Source organism: Pseudophryne corroboree, chromosome 7 (assembly GCF_028390025.1).
Source record: "Pseudophryne corroboree isolate aPseCor3 chromosome 7, aPseCor3.hap2, whole genome shotgun sequence".
Classification (NCBI taxonomy): domain Eukaryota; kingdom Metazoa; phylum Chordata; class Amphibia; order Anura; family Myobatrachidae; genus Pseudophryne; species Pseudophryne corroboree.
The window spans coordinates 93,556,131-93,579,635 of NC_086450.1; the positions used below are offsets into that span (position 1 = coordinate 93,556,131).

The window sequence follows — 23,505 nt, forward strand, 5'->3', positions numbered from 1 at the left end:
TCCGCCCAGCGAAGAATCCTGGCGGCTTCCGCCATTGCCACTCTGCTCCTTGTCCCGCCCTGTCGGTTTACATGAGCCACAGCTGGGACGTTGTCTGACTGAATCGGAACCGGTAGGTAGTGAAGAAGATTGTCCGCTTGACGCAGGCCATTGTATATGGCCCTCAATTCCAGTACGTTGATGTGAAGACAAGCCTCCTGGCTTGACCATAGTCCTTGAAAGTTTCTTCCTTGTGTGACTGCTCCCCATCCTCGGAGGCTCGCGTCCGTGGTCACTAGAACCCAGTCCTGAATGCCGAACCTGCGACCCTCTAGAAGGTGAGCACTTTGCAGCCACCACAGGAGAGACACTCTGGCCCTTGGGGACAGGCTGATTTTCTGATGAAGATGAAGATGGGACCCGGACCACTTGTCCAGAAGATCCCACTGAAAAGTCCGGGCATGAAACCTGCCGAAGGGGATGGCCTCGTAGGACGCCACCATCTTCCCCAGCACTCGAGTGCATTGATGGACTGACACTCTTTTCGGTTTCAACAGGTCTCTGACCAAGTTCTGGAGTTCCTGGGCTTTTTCCATTGGGAGAAAAACCTTCTTTTGTTCTGTGTCCAGAATCATGCCTAAGAATAATAGCTAAGTTGTTGGCACCAACTGTGACTTTGGTAGATTCAGAATCCAGCCGTGTTGCTGCAGCACTCTCAGGGAGAGCGCCACGCTTTCCAACAACTGACCTCTTGATCTCGCCTTTATCATTTCCGCCATTACCTTGGTGAAAATCCTCGGGGCCGTGGAAAGCCCAAACGGCAACGTCTGAAACTGGTAATGGCAGTCCTGTACAGCGAATCTCAAGTACGCCTGATGAGGGGGATATATGGGAACATGAAGGTACGCGTCCCTTATGTCCAGTGACACCATAAAATCCCCCCCCCCCCCACCAGGCTGAAAATAACTGCCCGGAGCGATTCCATCTTGAATGTGAACATTTTCAAGTACTGGTTTAGGGATTTTAAATTTAGAATGGGTCTGACCGAGCCAGAAATAGGGTTGAATAGTACCTCTTCCCCTGATGACCTAGGGGAACCTCGACCACTACTCGTTGTTGACATAGTTTTAGCTGCGATTCAAAAACTATCTCCCTCTCTGGGGGAGAAGCCGGTAGAGCCGATTTGAAAAATCGGTGAGGAGGCATGTCTTCGAACTCTAGCTTGTAGCCTTGGGATACAATTTCCATTGCCCAAGGATCCACGTCCGACTGAACCCAGACCTGGCTGAAGAGTCGAAGACGTTCCCCCACCGGCGCAGACTCCCTCAGTGGAGCCCCAGCGTCATGCGGTGGATTTGGCAGAAGCCGGGGAGGACTTCTGCTCCTGGGAACTAGCCGTAGCAGGCTGCTTTTTCCCTTACCTCTGGCGAGGAAGGACGATCCCCGACCTCTTCTGGACTTATGCGACCGAAAGGACTGCATCTGATATTGTGGTGTTTTCTTTCGCTGCGGGGAAACATAAGGTAAAAAGGTAGATTTGCCCGCGGTAGCTGTGGAAACCAGGTCCGCGAGACCTTCTCCAAATAAATCCTCACCTTTGTACGGCAAAACTTCCATATGCTTCTTTGAGTCGGCATCACCCGACCATTGACTGGTCCACAGGGCTCGCCTAGCAGAAATCGCCATGGCGTTGGCTCTCGAACCTAGCAGACCAATGTCTCTCTGAGCATCTCTCATATATAAGTCTGCGTCTTTAATGTGAGCTAAGGTCAATAAAATGGTATCCCTATCCAGGGTATCAATGTCATCTGACAAGGTATCCGTCCAAGCCGCAACAGCGCTACAAACCCAAGCCGAGGCTATTACTGGTCTGAGTAAGGTCCCCGTATGTGTATAAATCGATTTTAAGGTAGTTTCCTGTCTGCGATCAGCAGGATCCTTGAGGGCGGCTGTGTCTGGAGATGGCAGCGCCACCTTTTTGGACAAGCGCGTTAACGCCTTGTCCACCCTGGGTGAGGGTTCCCACCGTACCCTGTCCTGTGTCGGGAAATGATACGCCATAAGAATTCTCTTGGGAATCTGCAGTTTCTTGTCTGGAGCTTCCCAAGACTTTTCAAATAACGTGTTCAGTTCATGAGATGGGGGAAAGGTTACCTCAGGTTTCTTTTCCTTAAACATGTGTACCCTCTTGTCAGGGACAGAGGGGTCCTCAGTGATATGTAAAACATCCTTTATTGGAATAATCATATAATGAATACTTTTGGCCACCCTTGGGTGTAACCTCGAATCATCGTAGTCGACACTGGAATCAGAATCCGTGTCGGTATCAGTGTCTGCTACCGGGGACAGGGGACGTTTCTGAGACCCTGAAGGGCCTTGTGACACAGCCAAAGTCATGGATTGACTCCCTGTTCTATCCCTGGGTTCTGCTTTGTCCAACCTCTGATGTAATAAAGACACATTTGTATTTAAAACATTCAGCATATCCATCCAATCATGTGTCTGCGTCGCCGACGGAGACACCACAATCATCTGCTCCACCTCCTCCTTAGAAGAGCCTTCCGCTTCAGACATGCGACACACGCGTACCGACACCCCCACACACTCAGGGATATATCTATATGGAGACAATTCCCCAATAAGGCCCTTTGGAGAGACAGAGAGAGAGTATGCCAGCGCCAACTGACACTGGAAAACAATTCCCAGACAAAAACAGCGCTTTTATATCAATATACACTCACTGCGCCAATAAAAAGTGCCCCCCCCTCTTTTTTGCCCTCTGTCACCGTGTTCAGCAGGGGAGAGTCCGGGGAGCCAGCTTCTCTGCAGTGTGCTGTGGAGAAAATGGCGCTGGTTAGTGCTGGAAGACCAAGCTCCGCCCCCTCAGCGGCGGGCTTCGGTCCCGCTCTATTTTTCCATAGTGGCGGGGGATTTTACCATATAGTGCCTCCGCAGCCCCTATATCGGTGATTTTCAACCTTTTTTTTACTCGCGGCACACCGAACAATATTTTAAAATTGCCAAGGCACACACCATCAGTTCCCCACAGAAAAAAAAAAAAAAAAACACACATTGGCCCTCGTAGTAAAAAAAAATCCACACATACATTGGCCTACACAGAAAAAACAATCACATTGCTCCCAACATAAATCCTATTGCTCCCCACATAAATCAATCACATTGCTCCCTATATAAATCCTATTGCTCCCCACATGAATTATTCACATTGTTCCCCCATAAATCCTTATTCTCCCCACATAAATCCTAGTGTTCCCCACAGGAGAAAAAAAACAACCAAATATTAGCCCCTACTGGTCAGCTGTCCTTCTCCCTATCCCTCAGTGGCGGGGGTTGTTCATAGTGGAGTGCTGCGAATACTGAGCAGTGGGCGGTCGGGCAGGTGTGGATGTGGGTGGGCAAGGAAAGCTGTGTATGCAGGCAGGAACTGGAAGATGTGTGTGCAGGCGGGTGGGCTGGCAGGATGGTGAGACGCGGCGGCCATGACCTATGATATCACACCGCCGCGTCTTCAAGGCATACGTCACAGCCGGAGCACTATTGATCCTCTAAGAAGAGCCCGGGCCAACAGTTCACTCTGAAGGTGCAGGAAGCTGCTCTGGCTCCGCGGCACACCTTGCAACTGATCGCGGCACACTAGTGTGCCACGGCACACTGGTTGAAAAAGCCTGCCCTATATTATCATTAGCCAGTCCCAAGAGGTTTAAAATTGCTGCCCAGGGCGCCCCCCCTGCCCCCATCAGTGTCCGCTGTGTGTGGGAGCAATGGCGCGCAGCGTTACCACTGCGCGTTACTTCAGAGAAGATCCGAAGTCTTCAGCCGCCTTTGACGTCGTCTTTCTTCTTATACTCACCCGGCTTCTATCTTCCGGCTCTGTGAGGAGGACGGCGGCGTGGCTCCGGCTCCTGCGTTCCGACCCTCTGGAGCTAATGGTGTCCAGTAGCCTAAGAAGCAGAACCTATCACTTAAGTAGGTCTGCTTCTCTCCCCTCAGTCCCACGATGCAGGGAGCCTGTTGCCAGCAGTGCTCCCTGAAAATAAAAAACCTAACAAAATTATTTTCAGAGAAACTCAGGAGAGCTCCACTGTAGTGCCTCTAGTCTCCTCTGGGCACAGGATCTAACTGAGGTCTGGAGGAGGGGCATAGAGGGAGGAGCCAGTGCACACCCATTCTAAAGTTCTTTATAGTGCCCATGTCTCCTGCGGAGCCCGTCTATACCCCATGGTCCTTATGGAGTCCCCAGCATCCTCTAGGACGTAAGAGAAATTGATACTACGCTCAAATCCGGGTCTGGGACTCCAGGTCGACAACAAAAAGGTCGACACACCTTAGGTCGATGCCAATTGGTCGACACACCTTAGGTCGACATGGACAAAAGGTCGACATGGCCAAAAGGTCGACAGAAACAAGGTCGACATTGAAAAAGGTCGACATGAGTTTTTTTATGTTTTTTTGGTGTCGTTTTCTTCGTAGAGTGACCGGGAACCCCAATTAGTGCACCGCGTTCGCTCGCCATGCTTCGGGCATGGTGCCTTCGCTCCGCTCCGCTCGGCACAGATTACCGTTCCAATCGTAGTCCACATGGATCGTTAAGTATGAAAAAGTTCCAAAAAAGAAAAAAAAATTGTGAAAAACTCACGTCGACCTTTTTCCATGTCGACCTTGTTCCTGTCGACCTTTTGTCCATGTCGGCCTAAGGTGCGTCGACCAATTGGTGTCGACCTAAGGTGTGTCAACCTTTTTGTTGTCGACCTGGAGTCCGGATACCCTCAAATCCATATACACGGCTTCAGGGGCGATACTATGGCCTACTTTTGCCTGTGCATGGATTTCCAAAGCTATAGTAAAGTGGTCAGGCACATTACCTGAGGACTTGACGATGGATAAAAGTTATGTTGAATTGTTTTTACGTAACATGCAGGATTTTGCAGGATTTATGGTGGAATCCATGAAAGACCTGGGTTAAATGGCTGCAGGAATTTCTTCCATATCTGTCTCAGCTCGTCGAGGACTGTGGCTGCGCCAGTGGTCTGCCGACGCGGAATCCAGGAGAGGTGTGGAGACCCTACCCTACCCTACACAGGTCAGGCTCTCTTTGGGGAAGCGTTGGATGCATGGATCTCCACGGCTACAGCGGGTAAGTCCCCTTTTCTTCCCTCAGCTGCTCCTGCTATGAAGAAACCGTTTTTCTTCAACTGCATCATAGTCCTTTCGGATTACTAAACCGAGAGAGACCAAACCATCCAACACCTTCTTTAGAGGTGGCCGACCAAGATCCAAGAAACCTGCTGCAGTGGGTTCCCAGGAACAGAAGCCTGCTTCAGGTATGCCAAAGTCCTGTGCATGACAGTGGACAGCGCGGCCTGGAGGTAGGGCCGGTGGGGACGAGACTCAGACATTTCAGCCACGTCTGGGTGTTGTCCGGCCTGGACCCCTGGGTACTAGATTTTGTGTCCCAGGGGTACCGGCTGGAATTTCAAGATCTCCCTCCTCATCGTTTCTTCAAATCAGGATTGCCAGCTTTGCCGGCAGAGAGGGCTACCCTACAGGGAGCCATTCAGAAGTTGGTGGAGGCACAGGTCATTGTACCAGTCCCTCCACAAATGCAAAACACGGGTTACTATTCAAACCTTTTCGTGGTACCAAAACCGGATGGTTCGGTCAGGCCCATTCTGAACTTAAAATCACTAAATCCCTTTCTGAGGGTGTTCCAGTTCAAAATGGAGTCTCTAAGGGCGGTGATATCAGGTCTGGAGGAGGGGGAATTCCTGGTATCCCTGGATATCAAGGATGCGTACCTCCACATTCCGATTTGGCTGCCGCATCAAACTTATCTGTGATTCCCACTGTTGGACAGTCATTTTCAGTTCCAGGCCCTACCATTCGGCCTCTCCACAGCACCGAGGGTTTTCACCAAGGTGATGGCGGAAATGATGGTTCTCCTCCGCAGACAGGGGGTGAACATAATTCTATATATGGACGATTTGCTGATAAAGGCATTGTCCAAGGAGAAGCTGTTACGAACCATAGCTCTCACGACCCAGCTTCTCAGGGATCATGGTTGGATCCTGAATCTTCCAAAATCACATTTGGAACCAACCAGGAGGTTGTCCTTTCTGGGAATGATCCTCGACACGGAGGTGCAGAGGGTGTTCCTTCCAGAGGACAAAGATTTGGTGATTCAAGCAATGGTCCGGGATGTCCTGAAGCCAGCCCGGGTGTCGATTCATCAGTGCATTCGCATTCTGGCGAAGATGGTAGCCTCTTACGTGGCGCTGCAGTACGGGAGGTTTCATGCTCGATCCTTCCAACTGGATCTCCTGGACAAGTGGTCGGGATCCCATCTTCACATGCACCAGAGAATACGTCTGTCGCCAATGGCCAGGATTTCGCTCCTCTGGTGGCTGCAATTACCTCACCTTCTCGAGGTCCGCAGGTTCGGGATTCAGGACTGGATCCTTCTAACCACGGATGCAAGTTTCCGGGGCTGGGGCGCGGTCGCTCAAGGGGAAATCTTCCAAGGAACGTGGTCAAGTCTGGAAGCCGGCCTGCCGATAAACATTCTGGAACTAAGAGCCGTCTACAACGGTCTTCTCCAAGCGGCCCATCTTCTGAGAAATCGGGTCATTCAACTGCAGTCGGACAATGTAAGTACAGTGGCCTACATAAACCGACAGGGCGGAACGAAGAGCAAAGCTGCAATGTCAGAGGTAACAAAAATCATCCTCTGGGCAGAAAAACACGCGTTGGCGCTGTCAGCAATCTTCATTCCGGGAGTAGACAACTGGGAAGCGGACTTCCTCAGCAGACACTGGGTGTTCCAGACGGTGTATGTGTTTACTCCACTTCCACTCATTCCAAGAGTTCCCAAACTCATAAGAAGAACAGGAGTTCAGGCAATCCTCATTGCTCCGGACTGGCCAAGAAGGGCTTGGTACGCAGATCTTCTGGATCTACTACTGGAAGAGCCAAGGCCTCTTCCTCTTCGGGAGGACCTGCTGCAGCAAGACTAACCCCGGCTACGTTTGACGGCATGGAGGTTGAACGCCAGATACTAGCTTGGAAGGGCATTTCGAACAAGGTTATTCCTACCCTGATACAGGCTAGGAAAGGAGTAACGTCAAAACATTACCATCGTATGTGGAGAAAATATGTATCTTGGTGTGAATCCAAGAGGTTTCCTGCGGTGGAGTTTCAACTGGGACGTTTTCTCCTCTTCCTGCAAGCAGGTGTGGATATGGGCCTGAGGTTAGGATCCATAAAGGTCCAGATTTCGGCCCTCTCCATTTTCTTCCAAAAACAGTTGGCTGCCCTCCCTGAGGTACAGACTTTTTTGAAGGGAGTTCTGCATTTCCAGCTTCCCTTTGTGCCGCCTACGGCGCCCTGGGATCTCAACATGGTGTTGCAGTTTTTCCAGTCGGACTGGTCTGAACCTCCTACATGAGGCTGAGATTAAGTTTCTCACGTGGAAGGCTGTCACTTTGTTGGCCTTAGCCTCTGCTAGACGTGTGTCGGAGTTGGGGGCTTTGTCATGTAAAAGCCCATACTTGATCTTCCATGAAGATAGAGCTGAACTTAGGACACGTCAGCAGTTTCTTCCGAAGGTTGTGTCGACATTTCATATCAACCAACCTATTGTGGTGCCAGTTGCGACTGACTCCTCAATTTCATCAAAGTCCTTAGATGTTGTAAGGGCTCTAAAGATCTATGTTAAGAGGACCGCTCATCACAGAAAATCTGACTCTCTATTTGTCCTGTATGATCCCAAGAAAATTGGGTATCCTGCTTCTAAGCAGACGATTTCTCGCTGGATCAGGTTCGCTATCCAGCATGCGTATTCTGTGGCAGGCTTGCCGTGTCCTACGTCTGTTAAGGCCCACTCTACTCGTAAAGTGGGTTCTTCCTGGGCGGCTGTCCGGGGTGTCTTGGCTTTACAACTCTGCCGAGCGGCTACTTGGTCGGGGTCGAATACGTTCGCAAAGTTCTACAAGTTCGATACTTTGGCCTCTGAGGACCTAAAGTTTGGTCAATCAGTTCTGCAGGAGCCTCCGCGCTCTCCCTCACGTTCTGGGAGCTTTGGTACATCCCCATGGTACTAATGTGGACCCCAGCATCCTCTTGGACGTAAGAGAAAATAGGATTTTAATTACCTACTGGTAAATCCTTTTCTCGTAGTCTGTAGAGGATGCTGGGCACCCGTCCAGCGCTTCGTGATCCTGCAGTGGTTATTTAGTTCAGTACTACTTAGTTGTTGGTAAGTACTGTTTTGTTACTTGGTAAGTAATCCTGTTCAGCCGTTGCTGATGTTTCAAGCTAGTTCTTGGGTTGCGTTGTGTGTGAACTGGTGTGAATCTCGCCACTATCTGTGTAATCCTTCTCTCGAAGAGATCCGTCTCCTCGGGCACAGTTTCTAGACTGGGTCTGGTAGGAGGGGCATAGAGGGAGGAGCCAGCCCACACTCTTAAACTCTTATAGGCCCTACACACTGGCCGATTTTTTGAAAGATATGAACGATCTCGTTCATAAATGAACGAGAAATCGTTCATATCTTTCAGTGTGGAGGCTCCAGCGATGAACGATGCGCGGTCCCGCGCTCGTTCATCGCTGGTCCCCCGTCGGCTGTGCATGCAGGCCAATATGGACGATCTCGTCCATATTTGCCTGCAGTTCTATGGAGCCGCGTGACGGGGGGAGTGAAGAAACGTCACTCCCCCCGTCACTGCCCCCCCGCCGCCGGGTCGCTCGTCGGCTGTATCCGCCGTCGGGCAGCTCGGCGGCGGGTCGGCCAGTGTGTAGGGCCCCTTAAAGTTCCAATGGCTCCTAGTGGACCCATCTATACCCCATAGTACTAATGTGGACCCCAGCATTCTCTACGGACTACGAGAAAAGGATTTACTGGTAGGTAATTAAAATCTTATTTTTGCTGTGGAACCACAAGTACCAGCATGCTGGGAATTAACGGGCCCACTGCTACCTGTAGTTCCACAACAACATAAAAAATACCCCAAAAAAGACGAGACACACACCGTGAAAGTAAGTTTATTTACACACACACACACTTACACATACTTACCTAGTGTCCCACGCAGCACCTTGGTCTCCTTGTCCAAGTAGAATCCATTAGGGCAGTGGTTCTCAACCGCGGTCCTCAAGTACCCCCAACAGTTCATGTTTTCCAGGTCTCCTCACAGGATTGTAAGTGAAATAATTTGGTCCACCTGTGGGTCTTTTAAAATGTCAGTGAGTGATGAATATACCTGTTCAAGTTTTTCAGGTCACCTAGCAGTTGAACAGGTGTATTCATTACTCCCCCCCCCCCCTTCCCAGTCCTGTGGCTGCTGACACTCGGGGTGGGCAAGCAGGGTTATCCCAGTCACCCTGTAGGCACCGGCACCCGTCCGCTTCCAGCATATATGCAGCCTGAAGTGCCCAGCAGTGCTGCACTGGGCTGCCGTTCCCTCCCAGTGTCCCAGGCTGGAATGCACATGGCATTATGGCCGAGGGAGAGCATGGAGCATCGAATAGCCAGCAGCAGCACACCACAGCAGCGCATCTCAGTGTTGGTACTCGGGAGTAGCCTCAGACACCGGAGCGCTGCATCTGGCCACCCGGACCGAGCCCAACAATACAGAGGAACCGGTAGCTACTGTGAGCCAGGAGCTTGCCGTCTGCAGTGTGGAGGAGAGGATTTCTGTAAGTGCCCTGTCAGAGTTGGGGGTTGTGTGTGTGTGTGTAGCAGTTGTCAGTGTCAGGAGGGAGGGGAGGAAGGTGCTTGCATATACTGTATATGTGCCATCAGTGTGAGTTTGCATATACTGTATATGTGCTGTATCTATCCTGTCTGCCGTAATGTGTAAAAAGGGGACGCTGTCTGCCGTAATGTGTAAAAAAGGGGACGCTGTCTGCCGAAATGTGTAAAAAATAAACAAATTTAAAAAAAGGGAACGCTGTCTGCCGTAAAAGTGTAAAAAGGGGACGCTGTCTGCCGTAATGTGTAAAAATGGGACGCTGTCTGCCGTAATGTGTAAAAAGGGGACGCTGTCTGCCGTGTTGTGTAAAAAGGGGACGCTGTCTGCCGTAATGTGTAAAAATGGGACGCTGTCTGCCGTAATGTGTAAAAAAAAGGGGACGCTGTCTGCCGTAATGTGTAAAAAAAAAAAAAAAGGGGACGCTGTCTGCCGTAATGTGTAAAAAAAAAAAAGGGGACGCTGTCTGCCGTAATGTGTAAAAAAAGGGGACGCTGTCTGCCGTAATGTGTAAAAAGGGAACGCTGTCTGCCGAAATGTGTAAAAAAATTAATTAAAAAAAAGGGGACACCGTCTGCCGTAAAAATGTAAAAAGGGGACGCTGTCTGCCGTAAAAGTGTAAAAAGGGGACGCTGTCTGCCTTAATGTGTAAAAAGGGGACTGTCTGCCGTAATGTGTAAAAAAGGGGACTGTCTGCCGTAATGTGTAAAAAGGGGACGCTGTCTGCCGAAATGTGTAAAAAATAAATAAAAAAAAGGGGACGCTGTCTGCCGTAATGTGTAAAAAAGGGGACTGTCTGCCGTAATGTGTAAAAAGGGGGATGCTGTCTGCCATAATGTGTAAAAAGGGGACGCTGTCTGCCGTAATGTGTAAAAAGGGCTCTACCTGGTGTAGTGGTGCTACTGTGCTGCGTAATTTGAATAATGGAGACTACTGTGCACCGTAATATGAACTGGTAAAAAAAAAAAAAAAAGGGACTGTCTGCCATAATGTGTAAAAAAAGGGGACTCTGTCTGCCGAAATGTGTAAAAAATAAATAAAAAGGGGACACTGTCTGCCGTAAAAGTGTAAAAAGGGGACACTGTCTGCCTTACTGTGTAAAAAAGGGGACGCTGTCTGCCGTAATGTGTAAAAAGGGCTCTAGCTGGTGGAGTGGCGCTACTGTGCGGCGTAATTTGAATAATGGAGACTACTGTGCACCGTAATATGAATTGGTATTATTTTGTGGCCACACCCCTTTCCTGTGAAGCCACGCCCCTATATATTTTGCGCGCGCCTACGGAGCGCACTGCCCGTTTTACATAAAAGGGGGGGGGGGCGCTGATGCAATTTCTTGCACACAGTGCTAAAATATCTAGTTACGGCACTGGATGCCATACTGCGCCCTACGTCGCAGACCCGTCCTGCACATGCAGATTACAGAATATCTGGACTATGTGACATGCTGTTCTAGGGGGACATGAATCACGCCCACTCTTTTTACCATATTATGTTGTAGAGCTAGGACCACTTTAATGTGCCAATAACATCACAGGGCATGACAATGTACCTAACCACTGATAAAATCTAATATTAATTTATCTGACATAGGAAAATATTGTACTGCAATCTTTATTCAGTTTAAAAAAAAAAAAAAGTTCAAGCTGCCGCGTTCAGTAAATTATATATATTTGTAAAAGTACAAAGTAATGAAATAATAAATAAAACTGCTGTAGCTCCACCCTCCTAACCCCACACACAGCCCATCTGGGTAAGCACAGGCCTGGTTCAGGTGCAGTGGATCCCTTGACAGAAGCGCAGAACCTTGGCAGGTTGACCTTGTGTATCTGCCCTACTTGCCTAATTATGCAGTTTAGTTGTTATTTGTTGTGGCTGTCCTGTAGGCTGAAGTACATCTGACACTAGAATATGGCACATGCTTAATATAATGTAGTGAGAAATGCAGAGGTCAGTACACCTCTTACACCATGGAGAGCCAACTGATTTAGGGCCTTTTTAATGTATAGGCACATAGGGCCCAATCAGTGCAAGGTTGTTGGGCGCCCCCCTGCAAACTATACAAACCATACATAACAAAGTGACAGTGCGTGCGGAAGGCGCAAAAAACTGGTGGCGTGTGGCCACACAATAGTACCAATATAGTAGGTTGCATCACGGACCATACTTGGGGAGGAACAGGAGGGGAGTAAGTTATTGCTCACTACCTCTTGCATTTATTATTACACTTTGTACTATATTTTTGTCTGAATAAGTGGACAAGGCCCCAAAACGTCACCATTTGTGAGTGCCGCCTATATATATATATATATATATATATATATATATATACACATACACACTGCTCAAAAAAATTAAGGGAACACTTAAACAACACATCCTAGATCTGAATGAATAAAATATTCTTATTAAATTCTTTTCTCTGACGTCCTAGTGGATGCTGGGGACTCCGTAAGGACCATGGGGAATAGCGGCTCCGCAGGAGACTGGGCACAAATGTAAAGCTTTAGAACTACCTGGTGTGCACTGGCTCCTCCCCCTATGACCCTCCTCCAAGCCTCAGTTAGATTTTTGTGCCCGAACGAGAAGGGTGCACACTAGGTGGCTCTCCTGAGCTGCTTAGTGAAAAGTTTAGTTTTAGGTTTTTTATGTTCAGTGAGACCTGCTGGCAACAGGCTCACTGCATCGAGGGACTAAGGGGAGAAGAAGCGAACTCACCTGCGTGCAGAGTGGATTGGGCTTCTTAGGCTACTGGACATTAGCTCCAGAGGGACCGATCACAGGCCCAGCCATGGATAGGTCCCAGAGCCGCGCCGCCGGCCCCCTTACAGAGCCAGAAGACAGAAGAGGTCCGGAAAATCGGCGGCAGAAGACGTCCTGTCTTCAACAAGGTAGCGCACAGCACTGCAGCTGTGCGCCATTGCTCTCAGCACACTTCACACTCCGGTCACTGAGGGTGCAGGGCGCTGGGGGGGGGCGCCCTGAGACGCAATAAAAACACCTTGGATGGCAAAAAATGCATCACATATAGCTCCTGGGCTATATGGATGAATTTAACCCCTGCCAGAATACACAGAAAAACGGGAGATAAGGCCGCCGAGAAGGGGGCGGAGCCTATCTACTCAGCACACTGGCGCCATTTTCCCTCACAGCTCCGTTGGAGGGAAGCTCCCTGGCTCTCCCCTGCAGTCACTACACTACAGAAAGGGTTAAAAAAGAGAGGGGGGCACTAATTACGCGCAGTATTAAAAATACAGCAGCTATAAGGGGAAAAACACTTATATAAGGTTATCCCTGTATATATATAGCGCTCTGGTGTGTGCTGGCAAACTCTCCCTCTGTCTCCCCAAAGGGCTAGTGGGGTCCTGTCCTCTATCAGAGCATTCCCTGTGTGTGTGCTGTGTGTCGGTACGTTTGTGTCGACATGTATGAGGAGAAAAATGATGTGGAGACGGAGCAGATTGCCTGTAATAGTGATGTCACCCCCTAGGGGGTCGACACCTGAGTGGATGAACTGTTGGAAGGAATTACGTGACAGTGTCAGCTCTTTATAAAAGACAGTGGTTGACATGAGACAGCCGGCTACTCAGCTTGTGCCTGTCCAGACGTCTCATAGGCCGTCAGGGGCTCTAAAGCGCCCGTTACCTCAGATGGCAGATATAGACGCCGACACGGATACTGACTCCAGTGTCGACGGTGAAGAGACAAATGTGACTTCCAGTAGGGCCACACGTTACATGATTGAGGCAATGAAAAATGTTTTACACATTTCTGAGAATACGAGTACCACCAAAAAGGGGTATTATGTTCGGTGAGGAAAAACTACCTGTAGTTTTCCTGAGTCTGAGAAATTAAATGAGGTGTGTGATGATGCGTGGGTTTCCCCCGATAACAACTGATAATTTCTAAAATGTTATTGGCATTATATCCTTTCCCGCCAGAGGTTAGGGTGCGTTGGGAAACACCCCCTAGGGTGGATAAAGCGCTCACACGCTTGTAAGAACAAGGGCTCTACCCTCTCCTGAGATGGCCGCCCTTAAGGATCCTGCTGATAGAAAGCAGGAGGGTATCCTAAAATGTATTTACACACATACTGGTGTTATACTGCGACCAGCAATCGCCTCAGCCTGGATGTGCAGTGCTGGGTTGGCGTGGTCGGATTCCCTGACTGAAATATTGATACCCTAGATAGGGACAGTATATTATTGCCTATAGAGCATTTAAAAGATGCATTTCTATATATGCGTGATGCACAGCGGAATATTTGCCGACTGGCATCAAGTCTAAGTGCGTTGTCCATTTCTGCCAGTAGAGGGTTATGGACACGACAGTGGTCAGGTGATGCGGATTCCAAACGGCATTTGGAAGTATTGCCTTATTAAGGGGAGGAGTTATTTGGGGTCGGTCTTTCAGACCTGGTGGCCACGGCAACAGCTGGGAAATCCACGTTTGTACCCCAGGTCGCCTCTCAACATAAGAAGACGCCGTATTATCAGGCGCAGTCCTTTCGTGGGCAAGCGGGCAAAAGGTTCCTCATTTCTGCCCCGTGACAGAGGGAGAGGAAAAAGGCTGCAGAAATCAGCCAGTTCCCAGGAACAGAAGCCCTCTCCCGCCTCTGCCAAGCCCTCAGTATGACGCTGGGGCTTTACAAGCAGAATCAGGCACGGTGGGGGCCCGTCTCAATGAATTTCAGCGCGCAGTGGGCTCACTCGCAATTAGACCCCTGGATCCTTCAGGTGATATCTCAGGGGTACAAATTGGAATTCGAGACGTCTCCCCCTCGCCGTTTCCTAAAGTCGGCTTTACCGATGTCTCCCTCTGACAGGGAGGCAGTTTTGGAAGCCATTCACAAGCTGTATTCCCAGCAGGTGATAATCAAGGTACCCCTCCTGCAACAGGGAACGGGGTATTATTCCACACTGTTGTGGTACCGAAGCCGGACGGCTCGGTGAGACCGATTCTAAATCTAAAATCTTGAACACTTACATACGGAGGTTCAAATTCAAGATTGAGTCACTCAGAGCAGTGATTGCGAACCTGGAAGAAGGGGACTACATGATGTCTCGGGACATCAAGGATGCTTACCTTCATGTCCCAATTTACCCTTCTCACCAAGGGTACCTCAGGTTTGTGGTACAGAACTGTCACTATCCGTTTCAGACGCTGCCGTATGGATGGTCCACGGCACCCCGGGTCTTTACCAAGGTAATGGCCGAAATGATGATACTCTTTCGAAGGAAGGGAATTTTAGTTATCCCTTACTTGGACGATTCCCTGATAAGGGTAAGATCCAGGGAACAGTTGGAGGTCGGTGTAGCACTATCTCAGGTAGTGTTGCGGCAGCACGATTGGATTCTCAATATTCCAAAATCGCAGCTGATTCCGACGACTCGTCTTCTGTTTCTAGGGATGATCCTGGACACAGTCCAGAAAAAGGGGTTTCTCCCGGAGGAGAAAGTCAGGGAGTTATCCGAGCTAGTCGGGAACCTCCTATAACCGAGCCAAGTCTCAGTACATCAATGAAAGGGTTCTGGGAAAAATGGTGGCATCCTACGAAGCAATCCCATTCGGCAGATTCCACGCAAGAACTTTCCAGTGGGACCTGCTGGACAAATGGTCCGGGTCGCATCTTCAGATGCATCAGCGGATAACCCTGTCACCAAGCACAAGGGGTCTCTCCTGTGGTGGTTGCAGAGTGCTCATCTTCTAGAGGGCCGCAGATTCGACATTCAGGACTGGGTCCTGGTGACCACGGATGCCAGCCTGCGAGGCTGGGGAGCAGTCACACAGGGAAGGAATTTCCAGAGCTTATGGTCAAGCCTGGAGACATCACTTCACATAAATATCCTGAAGCTAAGGGCCATTTACAATGCTCTAAGCTCAGCAAGACCTCTGCTTCAAGGTCACCCGGAGTTGATCCATTCGGACAACATCACGGCAGTCACCCACGTAAACAGACAGGGTGACACAAGAAGCAGGAGGGCAAGTGATAAAGCTAAATATTTATCTTATTTAAAACCCTTTAAGAGGCCTAAGAACACTGTACGCTATTGACGTATGGAGTACCGTAAGGGTACGCACGTTGCGTAACAATCTCTTAGCCGTGGTCGAGACGCTCAAGCGTCACGTTCGCTCACGGCCAAGAGATCACAGGCAGGCACGCTATTGGCTGTTGACTAACGTAATGGTTCGCTATAGCATAGCGGACGCTCGGGACCACGAGGAGATCACCAGCGGCGCAGACGCTCACAATGTTAAACCTTTATATCTAAACCATAAACAATATAATATGCAGTAAAACCTTAGTGTAGAGAGAGGGTGTAGATGCAACACAGTGTAACCTTATTAACTTAAAAGCTGTTCGAGCGTCACCGACGCTCTGAGAATACTTAACACTATAAGAAATACACAGATACCGTGCTTAGGGTCTAACGCCTTATATGAATGTTATTACTTGCAAAAAGAATAATACAATACAAGTCACACACTACAATATAACATAGACTAACTAACCAGATAACTACACAGGAAATACAATATAATACAATTACGTTTGCAGGAAAATTTAAGAGAGAAAGGGGAGAAGAGAGAGAGAGAGAAATGGCCCACAACAACAAGAAAGACAATATGATTGCGGAGAAAACTTACGCACAAAGGGGAACTATCGCATGCGCCTCTGGACATCCAGCTCCCGATTATCAGCAATGAGAACCGTTGAAGAGTGAGAGCTGAATGTGATCGGCTTGTCTATTTATGCCCCACACACAATACAATTCAATGGTCCCTACAATCTCATTGTTCATTGGACACAGGAATTCCTCCTCGCATTATAACAAAAGGTCATACGTTGATTCATACAGGTGGGCTGTGACAATTTCCAACTGCTCAGGTGGGTGGGAAACTAGGTTTCCCGCCGCATGGATAAGTAAGTGCAAATAATAGTAAATGGACATAAACTTCTTATGTCCATAACTATTCGCACGAGCGATTAATTTGCTTCAAACCAACACCGGAATATTGCTAATTAAATACTCTTCCGATGGATACTAAACACCACTGTATTACTCCTGTCTGACCCTTCGTATCAAACAAAGAGGGATTTCTCCGTCCATGAACATTCTACATTAACCAAACTTTCAGATTCTATCAAAGGGACCATAATCTACAAAGTACATTATATGGTGAAAATATGTAACGAAAGAGTCGCCCGCTAGACGCATACAATCTCTACCGTAAATGCGCATACCATGCGCCCGCGGGTGCCCGCAACAGCGAGTATGCGCACGCACGGGAGAGCGCACGCATGTGCAGCAGGGACACATATGAGGTGCAAATATGGCAGTGTGCATCGTGATATTTTTCTGACTTTGACACAAGGCAGAAGCTGCAAGGATTCTTCGCTGGGCGGAAAATCATGTGATAGCACTGTCAGCAGTATTCATTCCGGGAGTGGACAACTGGGAAGCAGACTTCCTCAGCAGACACGACCCCCACCCGGGAGAGTGGGGACTTCACCCAGAAGTCTTCCACATGTTTATAAAACTCGACAAGTATTGCGCCAGGTCAAGGGACCCTCAGGCAATAGCTGTAGACGCTCTGGTAACACAGTGGGTGTACCAGTCAGTGTATGTGTTCCCTCCTCTGCCTCTCATACCCAAGGTACTGAGAATTATAAGATGGAGAGGAGTAAGCACTATATTCGTGGCTCCGGATTGGCCAAGAAGGACTTGGTAACCGGAACTTCAAGAGATGCTCACGGAGGATCCGTGGCCTCTACCTCTAAGAAGGGACCTGCTCCAGCAAGGACCCTGTCTGTTCCAAGACTTACCGCGGCTGCGTTTGACGGCATGGCGGTTGAACGCCGGATCCTGAAGGAGAAAGGCATTCCGGATGAAGTCATTCCTATCCTGATCAAAGCCAGGAAAGATATAACCGCAAAACATTATCACCGCATTTGGCGAAAATATGTTGCGTGGTGCGAGGCCAGTAAGGCCCCGACGGAGGAATTTTCAACTAGGTCGATTCCTACATTTCCTGCAAACAGGAGTGTCTATGGGCCTGAAATGGGGGTCCATTAAGGTTCAAATTTCGGCCCTGTCAATTTTCTTCCAAAAAGAACTAGCTTCAGTCCCTGAAGTTCAGACGTTTGTGAAAGGGGTACTGTATATACAGCCTCCTTTTGTGCCTCCAGTGGCACCTTGGGATCTAAATGTAGTTTTTGGGTTCCAAAAGTCACATTGGTTTGAACCACTTAAATATGTGGAGTTAAAATATCTCGCATGGAAAGTGGTCATGCTGTTGGCCCTGGCCTGGGCCAGGTGCGTGTCAGAATTGGCGGCTTTATCCTGTAAAAGCCCTCATCTGATTTTCCATTCGGACAGGGCGGAATTGAGGACTTGTCCTCAGTTTCTCCCTAAGGTGGTTTTCAGCGTTTCACCTGAATCAACCTATTGTGGTGCCTGCGGCTACTAGGGACTTGGAGGACTCCAAGTTGCTAGACGTTGTCAGTGCCCTGGAAATATAGGTTTCCAGGACTGCTGGAGTCAGAAAATCTGACTGGTTGTTTATTCTGTATGCACCCAACAAGCTGGGTGCTCCTGCTTCTAAGCAGACTATTGCTCGTTGGATTTGTAGTACAATTCAGCTTGCACATTCTGTGGCAGGCCTGCCACAGCCAAAATCTGTAAAAGCCCATTCCACAAGGAAGGTGGGCTCATCTTGGGCGGCTGCCCGAGGGGTCTCGGCTTTACAACTTTGCCGAGCAGCTACTTGGTCAGGAGCAAATACGTTTGTAAAATTCTACAAATTTGATACCCTGGCTGAGGAGGACCTGGAGTTCTCTCATTTGGTGCTGCAGAGTCATCCGCACTCTCCCGCCAGTTTGGGAGCTTTGGTATAATCCCCATGGTCCTTACGGAGTCCCCAGCATCCACTAGGACGTCAGAGAAAATAAGAATTTACTTACCGATAATTCTATTTCTCGTAGTCCGTAGTGGATACTGGGCGCCCATCCCAAGTGCGGATTGTCTGCAATACTGGTACATAGTTATTGTTACCAAAAAATCGGGTTATTGCTGTAGTGAGCCATCTTTTCTAGAGGCTCCTCTGTTATCATGCTGTTAACTGGGTTTAGATCACAAGTTATATGGTGTGATTGGTGTGGCTGGTATGAGTCTTACCCGGGATTCAAAATCCTTCCTTATTGTGTACGCTCGTCCGGGCACAGTATCCTAACTGAGGCTTGGAGGAGGGTCATAGGGGGAGGAGCCAGTGCACACCAGGTAGTTCTAAAGCTTTACTTTTGTGCCCAGTCTCCTGCGGAGCCGCTATTCCCCATGGTCCTTACGGAGTCCCCAGCATCCACTACGGACTACGAGAAATAGAATTACCGGTAAGTAAATTCTTATTTTGTTCTTTACATAGTTGAATGTGCTGACAACAAAATCACACAAAAATTATCAATGGAAATCAAATTTATTAACCCATGTAGGTCTGGATTTGGAGTCACACTCAAAATGAAAGTGGAAAAACACACCACAGACTGATCCAACTTTGATGTAATGTCCTTAAAACAAGTCAAAATGAGGCTCAGTAGTGTGTGTGGCCTCCACGTGCCTGTATGACCTCCCTACAATGCCTGGGCATGCTCCTGATGAGGTGGCGGATGGTCTCCTGAGGGATCTCCTCCCAGACCTGGACTAAACCATCCGCCAACTCCTGGACAGTCTGTGGTGCAACATGGCGATGGTGGATGGAGCGAGACATGATGTCCCAGATGTGCTCAATTGGATTCAGGTATGGGGAACGGGTGGGCCAGTCCATAGCATCAATGCCTTCGTCTTGCAGGAACTGCTGATACACTCTAGCCACATGAGGTCTAGCATTGTCTTGCATTAGGAGGAACCCAGGGCCAACCGCACCAGCATATGTTCTCACAAGGGGTCTGAGGATCTCATCTCGGTACCTAATGGCAGTCAGGCTACCTCTAGCGAGCACATGGAGGGCTGTGCTGCCCCCCAAAGAAATGCCACCCCACACCATTACTGACCCACTGCCAAACCGGTCATGCTGGAGGATGTTGCAGGCAGCAGAACATTCTCCTTGGCGTCTCCAGACTCTGTCACGTCTGTCACATGTGCTCAGTGAGAACCTGCTTTCATCTGTGAAGAGCACAGGGCGCCAGTGGTGAATTTGCCAATCTTGGTGTTCTCTGGCAAATGCCAAACGTCCTGCACGGTGTTGGGCTGTAAGCACAACCCCCACCTGTGGACGTCGGGCCCTCATACCACCCTCATGGAGTCTGTTTCTGATTGTTTGAGTAGACACATGCACATTTGTGGCTTGCTGGAGGTCATTTTGCAGGGCTCTGGCAGTGCTCCTCCTGTTCCTCCTTGCACAAAGGCTGAGGTAGCGGTCCTGCTGCTGGGTTGTTGCTCTCCTACGGCCTCCTCCACATCCCCTGATGTACTGGCCTGTCTCCTGGTAGCGCCTCCATGCTCTGGACACTATGCTGACAGACACAGCAAACCTTCTTGCCACAGCTCGCATTGATGTGCCATCCTGGATGAGCTGCACTACCTGAGCCACTTGTGTGGGTTGTAGACTCCGTTTCATGCTACCACTAGAGTGAAAGCACCGCCAGCTTTCAAAAGTGACCAAAATATCAGCCAGAAAGCATAGGAGCTGAGAAGTGGTCTGTGGTCACCACCTGCAGAACAACTCCTTTATTGGGGGTGTCTTGCTAATTGCCTATAATTCCCACCTGTTGTCTATTCCATTTGCACAACAGCATATGAAATTGATTGTCAATCAGTGTTGCTTCCTAAGTGGACAGTTTGATTTCACAGAAGTGTGATTGACTTGGAGTTACATTGTGTTGTTTAAGTGTTCCCTTTATTTTTTTGAGCAGTGTGTATGTGTGTATATATATATATATATATATATATATATATATATATATATATATATATATATACACAGGTTGAGTATCCCTTATCCAAAATGCTTGGGACCAGAGGTATTTTGGATATCGGATTTTTCCGTATTTTGGAATAATTAGATACCATAATGAGATATCATGGTGATGGGACCTAAATCTAAGCACAGAATGCATTTATGTATCATATACACCTTATACAAACAGCCTGAAGGTAATTTTAGCCAATATTTTTTATAACTTTGTGCATTAAACAAAGTGTGTGTACATACACACAATTCATTTATTTTTCATATACACCTTATATACACAGCCTGAAGGTCATTTAATACAATATTATTAATAACTTTGTGTATTAAACAAAGTTTGTGTACATTGAGCCATCAAAAAACAAAGGTTTCACTATCTCACTCTCTCTCAAAAAAGTCCGTATTTCGGAATATATGGATATGGGATACTCAACCTGTATATACAAAAACAATTCTCCCCTCCTGCGCTATTCTATTATAATATAAGGGATGTGAGAAACAGTATCCAAACGATACTAGTACAACTGGCTGCCTAATTCCACTAAGTTCCCTGTTAGGGGGAACTAAACATAGAAATGGAGTAAGAAATAGAGGAGTAGGGCGCCCAAGGATTATGTCAACCCCAAAATTTAGAGAACCTCAGAAAATTACACGGTATGATTAGATCTGGCATTAAAATATAAAAATATACTGGTCATTTAATAATTTATTAAAAAAATACAGAAGCATACATGGTGTCCATCATATTACATAATTAACAAGATGCAAATCTATGTTTTGTGGAAGGGTGCAGATAAACTTCTGCCTGTGTCCTTAATCTTCCTTATTGAGTATTCGGAGATAACATCAGAAAACAGAGTAATAGCCCAACGCGTTTCGTCTAATATCAAGACTTCATCAGGGATGTGTCTAGAATCATAGGACAACTAATCAATACTTAGCATTTATATAATCATTACAAGTTACAGTATACAGAAAAATGATTAAGAATAACAAAAAGAGAGTTCAGAAGGTGATTGAAGTCGGCTAATTCCAACCAAAAAGAACCTAATGGATCAATGAATTACCATTGATTAGTGTTAATGTGTGTAAGGCTTGAACAGAAGAAACTAAGAATTTCAAATAATAGCAATCTTTCTAAAAAAATGTTGTAACTCATATCGTACATATCAAACAGATTTATGTACTAAATACCCCATCCTTTATCTGTACATTAACTTATGGTTATATTTAAATTGATTCAATAGACTATTCCAAAATCTCTATATATGTATAATGGGTGTATAATGACATACCTCAAAGGTCAGCTCAAAAAATGAAGCTTATGCATACAAAAGATCCTTGTATGAATAAATGGATTTTGGAACCTGAGAATTCAAGTAATAAATTTCAGTTTGGTATCCATTAATATCTAGTTTTAATAAGAAAGAGGTTTAAAAAAAATCATTTAATAAGGTCTGGGTGACATATGCGTATGTATATAAATATATAAAGGAGACACGTTTGAAATAAACACAAATTCTGACTACTCATACATTAATCATCATAGAGAATGATACCCTTATGGGTGACATATTTGATTCAAGGCAATTTCTAATGCGAACAATATCCATTCATAAGTATCAGAATGTAGTACAGTAATACATACAACCGCTTTACAGGACACATACACGGAAATGTATGATAAATTAGATTAAATGGAGCCTTGTTCTAAATGTTGTATATAGGTACCTTACCTTCCAACAGCAAGTCAGTGAATGTCCAGTCCTCCATGCAGTGAAGCATGGGGAACAAGGCCTAACTTAAATAGGGGAGGAGGAATGACATCACCTCCTTAATAGGATCAATTAGTGATTTATCAATTAACATATAATTCTTAAGGAAATTTTATTTTTATTTTTTGTGATTTTTTCAGACCCTTATAAGCATGCAACCTACCAACCATTAAATATGGATCCAGATAATTTATCTTTTTCAATAATAAATCTAGGATTGCTATTATTTGAAATTCTTAGTTTCTTCTGTTCAAGCCTTACACACATTAACACTAATCAATGGTAATTCATTGATCCATTAGGTTCTTTTTGGTTGGAATTAGCCGACTTCATTCACCTTCTGAACCTCCTTAATTGATGGTTAGAATTTGGGTAGTCGACTCTAGAGGTATGTGGTGTAATACCCAAATATGTGAATTCGGTAATAGCCTTTTTACATATTTGATGACAACTTCAATTAATATGTTCCAATTAGGCTAGAGTGATATTACCACAATGGTGGTTATCGATTTTTCCGTATGAATATCTTTGATTGATTGTCTGGGTTCATCAAAATAGTTCTCTTTTGTCATCATTTATCAAATATCAGAGGTATGACCTGTTTTGTAATTATGAATTATTTTATGTTTCTTCCCTGTTCCCTTCATTCTCTCTGTGACTACGTTTGACTATAACACTGCTCTGTTATACCATGTCTTGCTTAATTGTTATTATACTGTTCACTTTTTATTATTCTTAATCATATTTTTCTGTATACTGTAACTTGTAATGATTATATAAATACTAAGTATTGATTAGTTGTCCTATGATTCTAGACACACCCCTGATGAAGTCTTGATATTAGATGAAACGCGTTGGGCTATTACTCTGTTTTCTGATGTTATCTCCGAATACTCAATAAGGAAGATTAAGGACGCAGGCAGAAGTTTATCTGCACCCTTCCACAAAACATAGGAGATTTGCATCTTGTTAACTATGTAATATGATGGACACCATGTATGCTTCTGTATTTTTTTAGTAAATTA

At 47.0% G+C, this 23,505-nt stretch overlaps 1 long non-coding RNA gene across 1 annotated transcript; it reads right to left on the minus strand.

Moving 5' to 3' along the window:
* Positions 1-21,441: 21,441 nt before the first annotated feature.
* On the minus strand, positions 21,442-22,475 carry LOC134943422 (uncharacterized). The gene is made up of 3 exons (XR_010181522.1): positions 22,442-22,475; positions 22,001-22,072; positions 21,442-21,614 (listed from the first exon to the last, which is right to left on the minus strand). It is a non-coding gene; the product is annotated as an uncharacterized LOC134943422 (long non-coding RNA).
* Between the last annotated feature and the right edge of the window lie 1,030 nt (positions 22,476-23,505).